This window comes from Tenrec ecaudatus, chromosome 2 (genome assembly GCF_050624435.1).
Source record: "Tenrec ecaudatus isolate mTenEca1 chromosome 2, mTenEca1.hap1, whole genome shotgun sequence".
Classification (NCBI taxonomy): domain Eukaryota; kingdom Metazoa; phylum Chordata; class Mammalia; order Afrosoricida; family Tenrecidae; genus Tenrec; species Tenrec ecaudatus.
The window spans coordinates 294,601,437-294,615,222 of NC_134531.1; the positions used below are offsets into that span (position 1 = coordinate 294,601,437).

The window sequence follows — 13,786 nt, forward strand, 5'->3', positions numbered from 1 at the left end:
GTACCATATATACTCGAATAGAAGCCAACCTGAGTATAAGCCAAAGTACCTAATTATTACCTGGGAAACCAGAAAAACTGATTGACTCGAGTATTAATTCTAGGGTGGAAAATGCAGAAGCTATTGGTGAGTTTCAGTAATCAAAACAAATGAAAATAAAATTACTGAAAATTGAGACATCAGTGGGGCAATGTAATTAAATATTTATTTTAAATAAAAACATAAATAAAAGGACAACAAGTCATTTACCATTAGTAAACCAGCACAGTAAGTGGAAAATAGGTTCAACAAAAACAATAAGGTATCAACAGTGATACCTTAAGAATGCTATTCCCCGAGCTCAATCAGCAACCAAGCTAAAATGGAAAGAGTTAAAATCCTTCAAAACTGGATTCCTCATCATCATCCGTATCCCAGTGCAGAGCTTCAGCTGGTGTGAGGTCATCATAGACGCTGTCCTCACTGAGATCGCCGTCATCACCGTCACTGCCGTCATTTTCATACAAAGCGCAGTCTTCACTGCCATCCATAGCATTACTAATACTACATTTCTGGAAGGCACGTCGCACCATGTCTTCTGGAATGTCTTCCCATGCATCTCAAACCCACTTTGCTATGAGCTCTATGTCAGGCTTCGTGAGATTTCCTCCTTTTGTTAGTTGGGCTTGACTAACAAAACATGACATCTATTCATGCCACATCTTTCGCACACGGTCTTCAAAAGACTTATTCAAAGATACACGTTATAGGACCGCTCTGATTGGTTAGATGTGAGTAAACAAACATTCAAAGCCCTGCTTTGAATGAACAGCGGAGGAATGGCAATCACCTGCAAGATAACGGGCGCTCGTCCTGTTACCTGCGGGGGGGGGGGGCAGCGAGATGTTACACCTCACTGGGGTACCACTGACCCATGTATAAGCCGAACCCCAGTTTTTCAGCACATTTTTTGGTGCTGAAAAACTCGGCTTATACATGAGTATATATGGGAATTAAACATAATTAAAGAATAGTGATTAATCACAAAACATATGTAATTATATATTGTAAATTATGTATGTGTTTTCCGATAGTCTTAGGCAGCTCCTGTGAAAGGGTCCTTCGGTTGAGAAACCGCTGCCTTAAGTAATACAGGAAGCTATGGAGGAAAAATAAAAATCATTTATAGTCCCACAGCCTAGAAGTTAACTATTAACTTATTTTAGTTAATTTTATGCTTCCCATTGTCTTTTTTCTAAATTGTTTTATTCTTTCTTTTTCAAAAACTGGAATTGCTTTTATACGTACGTGTACATTCTGATTTTACCTCATGTCTTCAGAAATCCTTTTATAGCTGCCCGGGCTCTGCTTTGATGGATGTGCTAGGAATTACTTACCCCTTCTTGATGGTCTGAAGGGTGTTTCTCTCTTTTCTTCCGATACTGTGAAAGCCACTCCACTAAAGATACGAAAGACTGGAAATGACAAAATTAGTGTAAGGCTCTTGATACGCACTGCCACAATGTTTTCAGCAACCCTGTAATAACCATATTGCAGAGGAGAGTTTTTGTCTTTTACCTCACAGCTCTTAGGGTATTTGATGGGGGGGGGGGATGTGCTTTAATCTTCCTCTTTGTGTTAGTGAAGTTAAGTGTTCTTTTTAATAATCATTCTGCAGTTTGTGTCTTAGGGAAGGTGCTTAAGAGCTTAAAGAAATATTTTGGTGGGGCTTCAGAAAGTTCGTAGATCCAAATTCCATTATGTTTGAATGCAGTGTCTCCCTGGGCCTTTTAAAGCACCGTGTCCATAAGGTGTGGAGGGCCGGGGAAAGGACACCCGTTTACTCGACTTGCCCAGCCTGCACTCACATGTGTCCAGTAACACGGAGGCAGTTCTTACTCGTGACCTACCCGTGCCCTTGAGTGCAGGACTGCCTTCCACGGGATTCCCCAGGCTGGGATCACAACAGAAGCCGGTCACTGAGTCTGTCTTCCCATAACCACGGGGTGAATTTGGTCTTTCTGGTTGGTAGCTGAGAGCAAACTGTTCACATCTCCCAGGAACTTTTGATGCTGAGTGTCACTGTAGTCACACATTTGTGTGCAAAGCAGCCTTCATCTGCAATGGCGTGCTCTTCCCCCAGGGAGGAACTCTGGGAGTCGGTACTGTTGTTATCATTCTCGTGGATAGGCAGTGGAGGCAAAGCCAAGTTAGGCATTTTGCTCCGTGTCACTTAGCGGGCTCACCCTATGCTTTATTAGGGAGGAGTCCTGGCTGTGTAGTCAGCCATCTGCATGGCCCGTAGTTGGAACCCACCCACAGCTCCTCAGGAGAAAGACTGGGCTTTCTGCTCCCATAAACCGCTACAGTTTCGGAAACCCACAGGGCATCGCCGTGAGTCAGCATTGACTTGATGGCAGTGAGTTTGTTGTTGAGTTAGCAGCGTGCACTACACTAGCGAGCTCTGGTGGCATCATGGGCTTTGTTCCGAAAGGTTGGCGGTTCGAAACCATCAGTGGCTCAGCAGGAGAAAGGCAGAACTTTGAACTCCAGTAAACAGTGACAGGCTCAAGAACTCAGGGGCATTTCTACCCCATCTTTAGGATTGCTACGAGTCGCATTGAGTTACACTCTACTACAAGAGCCCTGGTGGTGCAGTGGTTACCTAGTAGGCTGCAAACTGCAGGGTCAGTGGTGCTCCTCAGGAGAAAGAGGAGATTTTCTACTCCTGGAAAGGGTTCAGAGACCCGCCACAGCCTGTTGCCATGTGCCCAAATGGACGGACTGGTAGTGAGTTTGGTTTTCTTTCATACAAGGAGGTCTGTGGTGCCGCTGGGCAAGGCTTGGGCTACGAACTGCAAAGCCTGCTGGTCCACTGATGGCTCCTGGAAGAGAGATGAGGTCCCTGCCTCGGTAAAGATTTCCAGCCGTGGAGACCCAAGGAGAGTCACTCTGAGTTGGAATTGATTTGATGGCTGGCTACCTCTGCCTAGAATTTCTTTTTTTTTTTTAATCGTTTTATTAGGGGCTCATGCAACTCTTATCACAAGTCTAGAATTTCTTTGGAAATGTTTCCATAAAATGTGGACCGGCTACCTATATCTAGGTGCACAACAGAGTAGATGAGATTATTAATGATTGAGACTGGTGTAGACCTAATTTGTTTACTCAGCAAATACCTATTTACAAGATGCCTATTTATTGCTAGGCTTGAATCTAAATCCTAGCAACTTGGCTGTGAAGCCCATATTGCCCCTGGCTCTATAGCACTCAGATATAGTGGAGGAAATGTACATATACATGGTATGTCTTTGGGGTAGATATGGCTCTAAGTCTAATTTTCTGTTGGTGCACTTTATAATATAGAAGCCTCTTGTCTGTGCCATAGGAAAGTACCTATATTTAGCTATACTTTTTAAAGAATCTCGTGTGTTTCAACTTCTAAGATAGTGATAGTAGCTCAAGCCCATGGCCTACTGCTTTCCATCTTTCTAACCCCTCTTGATTGTCCTGATAACAGTTAATGACTATACTTGATGGCAAGGTGTTTTTCTCTGTGTCTCTTGTTGCTGAAGGATAACTTGGACCTTTCAGTAAAGCCAACAAGTGATGCCGTTACTTTGAGTATAAAGAATGTATTTTTTAGTTTATGTGTAGTGGCTGTTGCTCACCTGTGTCTGGCTTGTAGTAGCCCAGTGTACAACAGAATGTTGTACCTGCCGTGCCGTCCTCACAGTCGTTCTGAGGTCTGAGCCCGTGGTGGCACCTGCAGTGTGCGTTCATCTTGTTAATGAACTGATGCTGCCCCTGTTTTACCAAGTGTGAGGTCCGTTCTGGGGGTTGGTCTCTCCTGATCGCATGTTCTTTGGGGCACAGTGGGTCTGTGTACTCCTCTCCATCTTCTTTCGATGCTTCCTGCATCATTCAATACTTTGCCCAGAGAACCTTTCAGTATTCAACTGGAGGCTTGATTTTTGTTTTTTAAGGATCTTTTGGTTTAAGATTTGCTGAGCCTGTTCTTCCTTTTTGATCTTTTGCACATTTCATTATAATATTTCACCTTGTCTTTGTGAGCTGCCCTTTGAAATTTTTTGTTCAGCTCTTCCTTTCTTCTATTTGCCTTAGTTATTCTGCAGTTAAGAGCAAGTTTCAGAGTCTCTCTGGATATCCACTTGGATCTTTTCTTTATTTCCAGTTGTTCCCGTTTGTGAATCCACACAGTCGGAATGCTTTGGTATGGTGAATAAAACAAAAGTAATTACATTTCTGGTATTTTCTGCTTTCAACTAAGATTCATCTGATAACCAACAATGATATCCCTTGTTCCACGATCTCTTGAATGTGGCCTGAGCCTCTGGCAGCTCCCTTTCAGTGGACCGCTGCAACCATTGTTGGATGATGATCTTCAGCAAAATTGTACTTGCATGAGCTGTCAGTGATCTTTCTCTAAGACTTTGGTTCCTGTTCGGTCACTTTCTTTGGAATGGGTACAAATGTGAACCTCTTCTAGTCAGTTGGTCAAGTAGCTGTCCTCCAAATTTTTTGGCTTTCATGGGTAGGTGCTCCCAGTGTTCCAGTTGATGTTCCATCAATTTCTGGAATGTAGTTTTTGGCTAATGTTTTTGGTGGAGCTTAGACTTCCTCCTCCACCATTGGGTCTTGGTCACATGCTACCTCTTGCAGTGGTTGGATGCTGACTGGTTCTTTTAGGTACAGTGACTCTGTATAGTCTTTGCATCTTCTCTTCATGCTTCCTGCATCCTTGAATATTGTGTCCATAGAATCTTTCAGTATTGCACTGGAGGCTTGAATTTTTTTAAAAGGTTCTTTGAGTTTAAGATATGCTAAGTGTTTTCTTCCCTTTTGGTTTTCTAGTTCTAGGTCTTTGCATATTTTATTATAATATTTGACTGTTTTCTCGAGCTGCCCTTTGAAATTTTCTGTTCAGCTCTTTGGCTTCATCATTTCTTTCCTTTGCTTTAGCTTTTCCATGATTTTCAACAAGATTCAGAATGTCTTCTGACATCCACTTTGGTCATTGCTTTCTCTCCTGTCCCTTTTTCCCACCCTCAGGGCCCATCTTCGGCCACTGGTCTCCTACAATGTCCTGCCTCCAGTCATTAGGCCTTCAGGATCTGACAAGGTTTCAAAGCTCTGCACAAGGTTTTCAGTGGCTACTTGGTCTGAAGTCGGCAGCCAAATCCCGCACAGTCACGTGATGGGGTCTTAAAAATTTGTATGGGTAGTAAAATGTATATTGCAAAAAATTAACTAAATCAACATTTTTAAAACCTACATGCCTGTAGACTTCAGTAATACCATTGATTATGTGTAGCATTCTAAGTGATGATAACCCTATCAGTCTCCGCTTTCTGTCACCATTCACAGAATGTTAGTGACCCTGCATGCTAATATTTCCCTTTGTGCTGTACGTGCAGGCCTGGCAGCCACTAATAAAAGTTGGTCTCTACCTTTTCCTGTTTCATGGAAGACCATCCTACATTTGTTCTTTTGTGGCAGACTTACTTCACTCAGATTAATGTTTCAAGATTCATACATGTTGTAGCGCGTGTCTGGATTTTACTTCGCTTTTTGGCTGAGTAGTATTCCATTACATAGATTAACCACATTTTTTATGTTCATTTATCTGTTGAAGGACTTGTTTCCACCTTTTGGCAAATCAGAAGGACCCAAATTAGGCTATGAGGAAACTGCCTAATGATTTATAATTGAAATTTTCATAAATTACCCTTATTGGCTAAGAAGAATTAGCATGAATATTTTTATGTTGGAGAAGAACTCTCTGATGAAATTTTCCCTGGGAACATTTTTGGCTGAGGCTTTAGCCGCCTTTGCCAAATCACTCATGTTCAGCAGATGTTACTGCTCGCTGCTCGTTGGTCCTGAAGAAAGCCAACAAGCAGAACGCCCCGAGCGTCACCCAGAAACCGTCCCCGTGACTCTTGCTCTTGACCGGGTCACTTTTGCTCTAATTGAATCACTTCCACGTTTTGGTGGACGTTGCTTTGACCGTCCATTGAGTTCAAGGTTGTGTTGGTAACGCTCGTTGAACCAATTGGGATGTCATTGGTGCTGGCTCTTGTTGCTTCTCTTAATCATCTCTCTTCTTCCATTAAACACAAACCAGATTTTTCCTCACATTTTGATGTAACTATTTCTGCCCCTGTGGGCTTCAACTTCCACATTCTCTCATCCCTTAAACAAGTTATCTATTTAAAACATTATCACCATAAACTTTTTGTAACATCAGTGATTTCACCATTATTCAACTATGCTTTGCCATAAATGTGATGTTAGCTCTTATTTCTCCCCATCCTCAACCACACCTGTACTGTCTGCTTTTATTCTTTATCATGCCATTCCAGGAGGGGTGAAGTGCTGTCTCGTGTGGTGTCAGTTTGCGTTTCCGTAAAGACTACTGAGGCTGAGCGTTCTTTCTTTCGTGTGCACTTGGCTATCTTAATTTCCTTTGCTTTTAATTGGTTGTTCTTTTTGTATTAAGACTTTAAACATAAAATATTTTGGATATTAACCCTTTTGAGACAATATTCCCTTTTTTTTTTTTACTCTAGGTTGCTTTTACATTGTAGATAGTCTTTCAGTGCAGAAAAGTTTTTAATTTGATAAAATAAAAATACAGATTATCTTTTTCTCATACTTTTGGTATCGTGTCTAAAAATCCATTGTTAAATATTAGATCATGACACATTAACTCTTTTCCTTCTGAAAGTTTGATGATTTATTTTCCAACTTTAGGTCTTTGATCCATTTGAGTCCATTTTTTAAATGGTGTGAAGTATGGATGGGCCCACCTTCATTCTTTTGCCTGTGGACATCCAGTTTACCTTATTAGAGACTCTGCTTTCTGCTATCACCATTATGAAAAATCAACTGATCATAGATTCATGGGTTTTTATATGGACTCTCACTTTTATTTCACTTGTTTATATGTCTATCATTGTACCAGCATGAAGCTCTTTTGATTTTTGTAGCTCTACAGTATGATTTTAAAGCAGGAAAAGTAAGTCTTCCTGCATTGTTCTTTTCTCCCCCCCTCCAAGATGTGTACAATTGAGGCCTGTTAGCATTCTGTAAAAACTTGGAATATTTACATGTTTCCCCAGAGCTACAAAAATGGTGGTTAGCCTTTTGATGGGGACTGTTGTTGCTGCTGTTCAGTGCCATCGAATCGGTTCTGACCCACAGTGTCGCTGTGCACAACAGAACGAAATACTGCACAGTTCTGCGCCATCCACACGACTGGTCCTGTGCTCGAGCCCATTGGTGCAGCCACAGTGTCCGTCCATGTCGCTGAGGGCCTTCCCCTCCTTCACTGCCCTCTGCTTCACCTAACATGATGTCCTTCTCCGGGGACTGGGCTCAAGATGCAGTCTCGCCAGCTTTGCCTCCAAGCAGCATTCTGGCCATACTTCTTCCAAGACAGATCAGTTTGTCCTCAAAGTAGTCATGGTGCCTTCAATGTTATTCTCCAGCATCACAACTCAAATGCATCAGTTCTTCTCTATTAGATGTCCAACTTTTTTGTTCCATCTGCATATAAAAGCCTTCCTCCAATCCTGATGCTGCATTTTCTTCTTCGTATAAGCCAAAAGCTTCTCTGATTATTTGCTCAGCAATAGAAATAATAAGTACGGTGAGGCTATCACCTTGCTGCACACCTTTCCTGATTTTAAGCCATGCATTGTGATGGGGATTGATGGGACAGTTAAGATCGTAACAGTAATAAGTCTTCCAGTCCATGAACATAGGATGTCCTTCCATGTATGTGTGTATGTATTCTTTACACTTATTTTGGTAATATCATATATAATTTTCAGTAGATAAAATTTTCACCTTCCTAAATAAGTACATTCTTGGATGATGTATTATTTTAGATGCTATTAAACATGCCTCTTTACTTCTTCTCAGAGTGTTAATTGCTGGCATATTAAAATCTGAGTGTTGATCTTTATCTTGCCATTTTATCTAAATTTATTAACTCTTAATACTTCTCTTTTGGAATTTTTAGGATGTGTGTGGATTTGTGTATAAACCTGTTCCCTGCAAAAAGGGATAGTTTTACTCTTATCCCTTTTACTCCCAAAAAGGGATCGGATACATTGTATTCATTTTATGAACTTAATTAATTCTGGCTAAGGACAGTGGTAAATAGCAGTTATGATCCTTGACGTCCTTATCTTGTCCTTGATCCTAAGGGGAAAGCTCAATCTTTCTTGATTAAGTAAGATGGTAGTTTCTTTGTATCAAAACTAACCAGTATTCCAAGATGCCATCGATCTCTCTGAAGAAGTAGCGTGAAAAGACGTCCAGACTCCACGCTGGACTATAGACAATATTCTGAAAACAGAGGTCTCTTAGAGAAAAGGTTCCTAACTACTTCCACCTGTAACTTTAATTTATGAAACCCTCCTTGGCAAACAGTCCTAATAGAAGAAACAGATTTTTAATGGTATTGTATGAGGGGCTTGAAAAAGTTTGTGTAAAATTCTAATATCTTTTAGTTATATATTTCTACAAACTTTCTGAAGCTCTTTGATTTTCTTGCAAACCAGACCATTTCACAGTCCCCCACTCCGTTGACATTTAGTTTATGGCTTACTTTTTCACATCACTTTTTCAACACAAATCAATCTCTCTCTCTCTCTCTTTCTCTCTCTCTCTCTCTCTCTCTCTCTCTCTCTCTCTCTCTCTCTCTCTCTCTCTCTCTCTCTCTCTCTCTCTCTCTCCTTTAAACTTGTTCAAGTCCTTCCCTCCAGCTTCACTGGTTCCTGCAGAGCGAAGGTGCCAGCTCCATTACTGGCTCATCTCCCCAAGTCCTCTAAGATCTTCCTTTCCCTCCAAACTTTATTGCATGCAACATGTCCTCAGCTTTGCACAGAACTGAAGGAATGGAAAAATGACTAGTGCAATCTTAATATAATAACTCTGAAAAAACTACTTATGTTCCATGGCTGTAATGTTTTGTCACCCCCCCTCCCATAAACTTCTTGGTTATAAAAATAGAGAGAAATGAAAAAGATAGTAAAACTGATTTTTCATACCCTAATGTAAAACAACCATTGAGATGAAAGTATTTCACGGTTTTTAGAAACTATCAAAGGTAGTTTGAACAAGAGCCCCTTCTTTTTGCTGTCGCAGTTAGAATATAGAGCATCTTTTCTCAGACTTGGGGAAAGCTGTTGAGACCAGCTTCCAGTATTATGCCGCCTGCATTTTCAATGCAGTGAACTATCTCTGAGCTCCCTGAATGCCAAGTTTCCTGTTGGGGTCACATCCTCTGGGATGCCTTTGTCCTTTTTGCCAAACTCTCTTATCTTGTATGCTAATCATTTGCCTTCTCTAACTCATCACAAGAGTCTGGAGGGCCAGTGGTGTCAACATTGCCATGGCCAGCCTTTTTATGGCGCCTCCATTTGCTTTCTATTTGAATTTTATTTCCAGCATTGTTATTTGTATTTCCTTGCCACCAGCTTCCTTATTTGATTATCTATTACAGACTGTCACGTGGGTTTTTTTTTACTGGGAGGCAAAAGGTAGCATAAATAACTACACGCCTTGCTGCCTGGGCATGAACTGAATAGGCAGAGGCACAGTGACCAGTCCCCATTTGTCTGAAAGACAAGACACAGCTCTGCTGATCAGGAGGCACACTTGTCATTGGCACAGTGGGTTGTGGACTACAAAGAGAGCACTGACGTTTGCACTTTGTGCGATTACATTTAATGTCATTTACTACCGTGTATGCTGGTGTATAAGCCGTTTCCTAGCACGCTTTTAATGCAGTTTTTGTGGGAAAATTAGGTGCCTCGGCTGATATTCAGGCTGGCTTATACTCGAGTATATACGGTAACTTAAATTTGATCCACATTTTTGAGAAGACTGGTATTTAAACTCTAGTAGGTATAATTCATTCATCTTAGAACCATGCAAAGGGAGGGTTATCTGCCATCTATTTCACATTGGAGCCTTCTAGAAAGCTTCCTTGTTCTTTCTAGTTCTCAATTCCCTACCCAAGACTATAGGAACCCTGGGGGTGTAGTGGTTATGAGTTAGGCTGCTGACTGAGGGGTCAGCAGTTTGAAACCACCAGCAGCTCCCTGGGACAAAGATGAGGCTTTCTACTCCGGTAACGAGTACAGTCTCAGAAACTCACAGGGCAGTTCCACCATTTTGTAAGGATTTGGGCTTCTTGGGGGATGGGGGTGGGGGTGGCCAAGGGTTGTGTAATTGGGTAGGATTTCTTTCGGTGTCACTCTTGGAAAATTCAAAGGAAGAGAGTTCTCCATCACAACACTCTGTAGTTTCTGCTAAATCGTTCAGTCTAGTCTTAAGAATTATGTACATATTGAAAGCATTTAGTCTTTGAATTTCTTTCTAGATTAGAAAAATAATTCTAAAAAGAAATAAGGATCTAAACATTATGCACCAGGAAAAGCCTAGCTAGGAAGATCGAATACCATTGCAATAAATGTTGTTATACAGACTCCTTCTACAGAGTGGTTTATGTTAACTGAGTTTGCGTGCATCCTGTTCAACCGTCTTAAACTCCCAGTGCAGGCTCTCGGCTCTGTCCACACAGTGACCACATTAAGTTCTTAAAGAATGTGATTGCAGACTTCGTGGTAGGAGGAACCGAACAAAACTACAGCTCAGCCAGGTAGTTGCTATCCCCTGAGCCCTTCCCAAATCCAAACATCTCAACTTCCTGCATATGTTTCATCTAAAAGTCTAGGGAAGTCTGGAATTGAAACCAGGCGTAAAAATTAAGGACATTCTCCTTTAATCTTTCGTATTCAAATTACTGGCTGTGGGAAGGCTGGGCTCTTCATTCCTGGAGGTTACAGACCACCAATGAGGGTTCTAGTCAGTGCTCAGCGTAGCACATTATTTCATGGAAGTGAGTTGGACAGTATGTGGAACTTAGTTGTAAAATTATTTTTCTTGCCTTCTCAGGACTAAAGTAGAATTGGCCCTAGTGTTTACTTTTTTCCAACACTTAATTTTGCAAGCTTTCATTTTTAAATGAGTATATTAGAAATGTTTTACATAATAAAATTTTAAGTTCGTTTTAAGTTTTGAAATTTTATCTTCATTTAATAAGACGTCAGATGTGCTTTGCCGTCTGTCATTCCTTTCTTAGAGTTTTCAGAAAACAGCACTACAATAATAACACCGCGTGCATACCTTCCTTACTGATTTGTTTTTAATCTGATATACATGTCTCTCTCCTCACTAATCACTTAGTAAGGGACCATCTGAGTGCATGTCTTTTTGAGCATGCGCAGTAAGTTTTTCCTTGAGGAATTGAATTCGTGGATTTTATTTTTTGTTGCCATAGACTACAATCTGTATGGACCTATATTTATTTATCATATTCAGTCAGTTTGTCCCGGAATATTTACTTGATCTGTTGATTCCTAAACTGACCTATAATTTCACTACATTTATTGCATCAGTCACAACCAGAATTCTGTGTTATGTGTGCTTTTTATCGCTCAAAAGGAGACAAAACCAAAAGCAGACTCACCCAGTGCCCGCAAGTTGATTATGATTGAAAGCAACGGGATAGGCCGGGGTACAACTGCCTCTGGTGGGTTTTTGAAACTAACTCTTTACTGGAGTGAAAACTTTGTTTTTTCCCCAAAGAGCAGTTTGTGGTTTCTAACGGCTGGCCTTGCAGTTAGCACACAGGGCCACCACACCCCCACGCCATCTGGACGCCAGGAAATCTGAATAATCTATCTCTTCATAGCACTAGCTGCTTCAGGTGACTACAGGGACCTGTTCCTGCTTTTCTTTCTCGTGAGTTTGAAAGATTAAGCATGGAGGGACTTTCTTCATCTAGATTAAATCTACATCTTTTATTTATCTGGAGAATAAATGAATGAGCCAGCCTTGTTCATTGCGGAGGAAGAATTAGCTAAACTGAATTTTATATCAAAGGGAAAATCCTAGAATTCCTAACATTCTGGGGGAAAAAATGTGATATTGGTCTCTGTCAAAAAGCAGCTTGGTTTTGAGTGTTTGTTAAAAATATAAATATTGTTGTTCCTCGTATGTCTTTATTTTTCATGTTGATTTTCAGTACTTGTAGTGAGGAGAATCTTTAAACGCATACAGGTTTTTAAAACTGTGTAAATAGAATGTCTTGCAAAGTAGATAGAAAACGATAGCAGGAATTGGATAGAGTCTGCTGTTAAGAGCACAGTAGATGATCTGTGTGTCGATGCTCAGCATTCAGGGCATTACTTGGATGTATTTTCTTTGTTACACTTAACGTTCTGATAAATTTTATTTTTCAAGGACAAGGAGTGATCACCAATACAGGCCATGCCGAACCCTGGGCTCTGTGGCCTCTTTCTGTATCAGATCCATTCCTTGTCCTTCAGCCACACTGACGAAACTGACAAGTGGACGAAACAAGCTGCTCCAGTTGCTGTGGACCCTGCAGAAAAGTGGCCATTGTGAGCCAAGAAAGGGGCCAAAGGGAAGGAAGGAGCTCTTTCTAAAGGCCGAAAACATGGAGATATTCTTTTATAATTTCTAGTGTACTGAAGTAGCTCTCACTAATATACTTGTTAGAAACTGCTGCTTGATTTAAGAAAGAGTGAGGCAGACCTGGAAAGAGTAGTGAAATCAATCAAAAGCAACCGCGAAGATAACTAACATGCAGGATCCTTCTACTCAAAGCGGAAGGTAGTTTATAATAGAGCACTATCAGCAGGAATATTTATTTATGTTGGTGATGGTGGCTTTGTATTTCTCTTGTAACTCTTGTAAGCCTGAAGAAGCTGAAGCTTCTATTGTTGCAAACACTTTATTTTTGCATGAAATTCTGCTGGACTCTGAGATGAATTCTTAGTAGCTCCTTTATGAATTGAATTAAAACGGAAAGAAAGAATCTAGTGAATGTTTGATTGATCATGAGGTACATTTTAACTGCTTCTATTTTATTACCATTTGCAGAACTTTTAAGCTAGATTTAGTTAACAGTACTCATGAGATTGAAATGGAAACCATGCTATATGTCTAGATAAAATTCCCTTTTCCACCGGTTGCTATGTCTCTGGCGACCCGTGCCCTCAGTTTCATCTGAACTAGTGTCAATATCTTGGGAACAGGAAAACCGAAAACTCTGCCTTCTAGAAAGCCTGTGATCCAAGTAGTAGTGACATAAATTCTGAGGCTTGGTGGAGGTAACAAATTAAATACAAATTTAAGGAACTTTCCATATGAGATTTCTTACTCATTTCACATGAATGTGGGATTTTGTTACTCGGCTTCAGGATTGATATTCTGTTAGTGGTACCATATCTTTAAAGCGGAGCTTCAGATCGATTCATTCCGGTTCAAACCCTTGCTGAAAATGTGCATTTCCGTCACAGACATACTGAATCTGAGTCTGACACGATCCCCAGGTGATCTTTGGGTCTTGTAAAATTTCAGAGCACCTGCTCTGCCAGTGGTTCTCACAGTTGGTCTCTAATCAGGAGCATTAGCACTAGGAACACGTAAGAAATGCAAATTATCAGCCAGGGGTCAAAGCCTTGCCCTAAAGAGAATGAAATTCTGGGTGAACTTTAAGAAGTTTAGAATGAAAATCTAAAATATGAGTTGTTAAGAGATTTAAACACCTTTCAGGTGTCTATGGTATTCCTTAAACATAGATGTTTATCAAGGACATTTGGGGTTTTATGTATTGTGTTCATTATATTTTTACCTGGGTGTCATTTTAGGAGGGACATTAACCACTAGTGCTACTATC

At 40.7% G+C, this 13,786-nt stretch overlaps 1 protein-coding gene across 6 annotated transcripts in view; it reads left to right on the forward strand.

The window, feature by feature from the left end:
* The window catches only part of CD47 (CD47 molecule), an 80,977-nt gene that overhangs the window by 45,664 nt on the left and 21,527 nt on the right, over positions 1 to 13,786 (forward strand). The gene's annotated exons all lie outside the window — the stretch shown is intronic.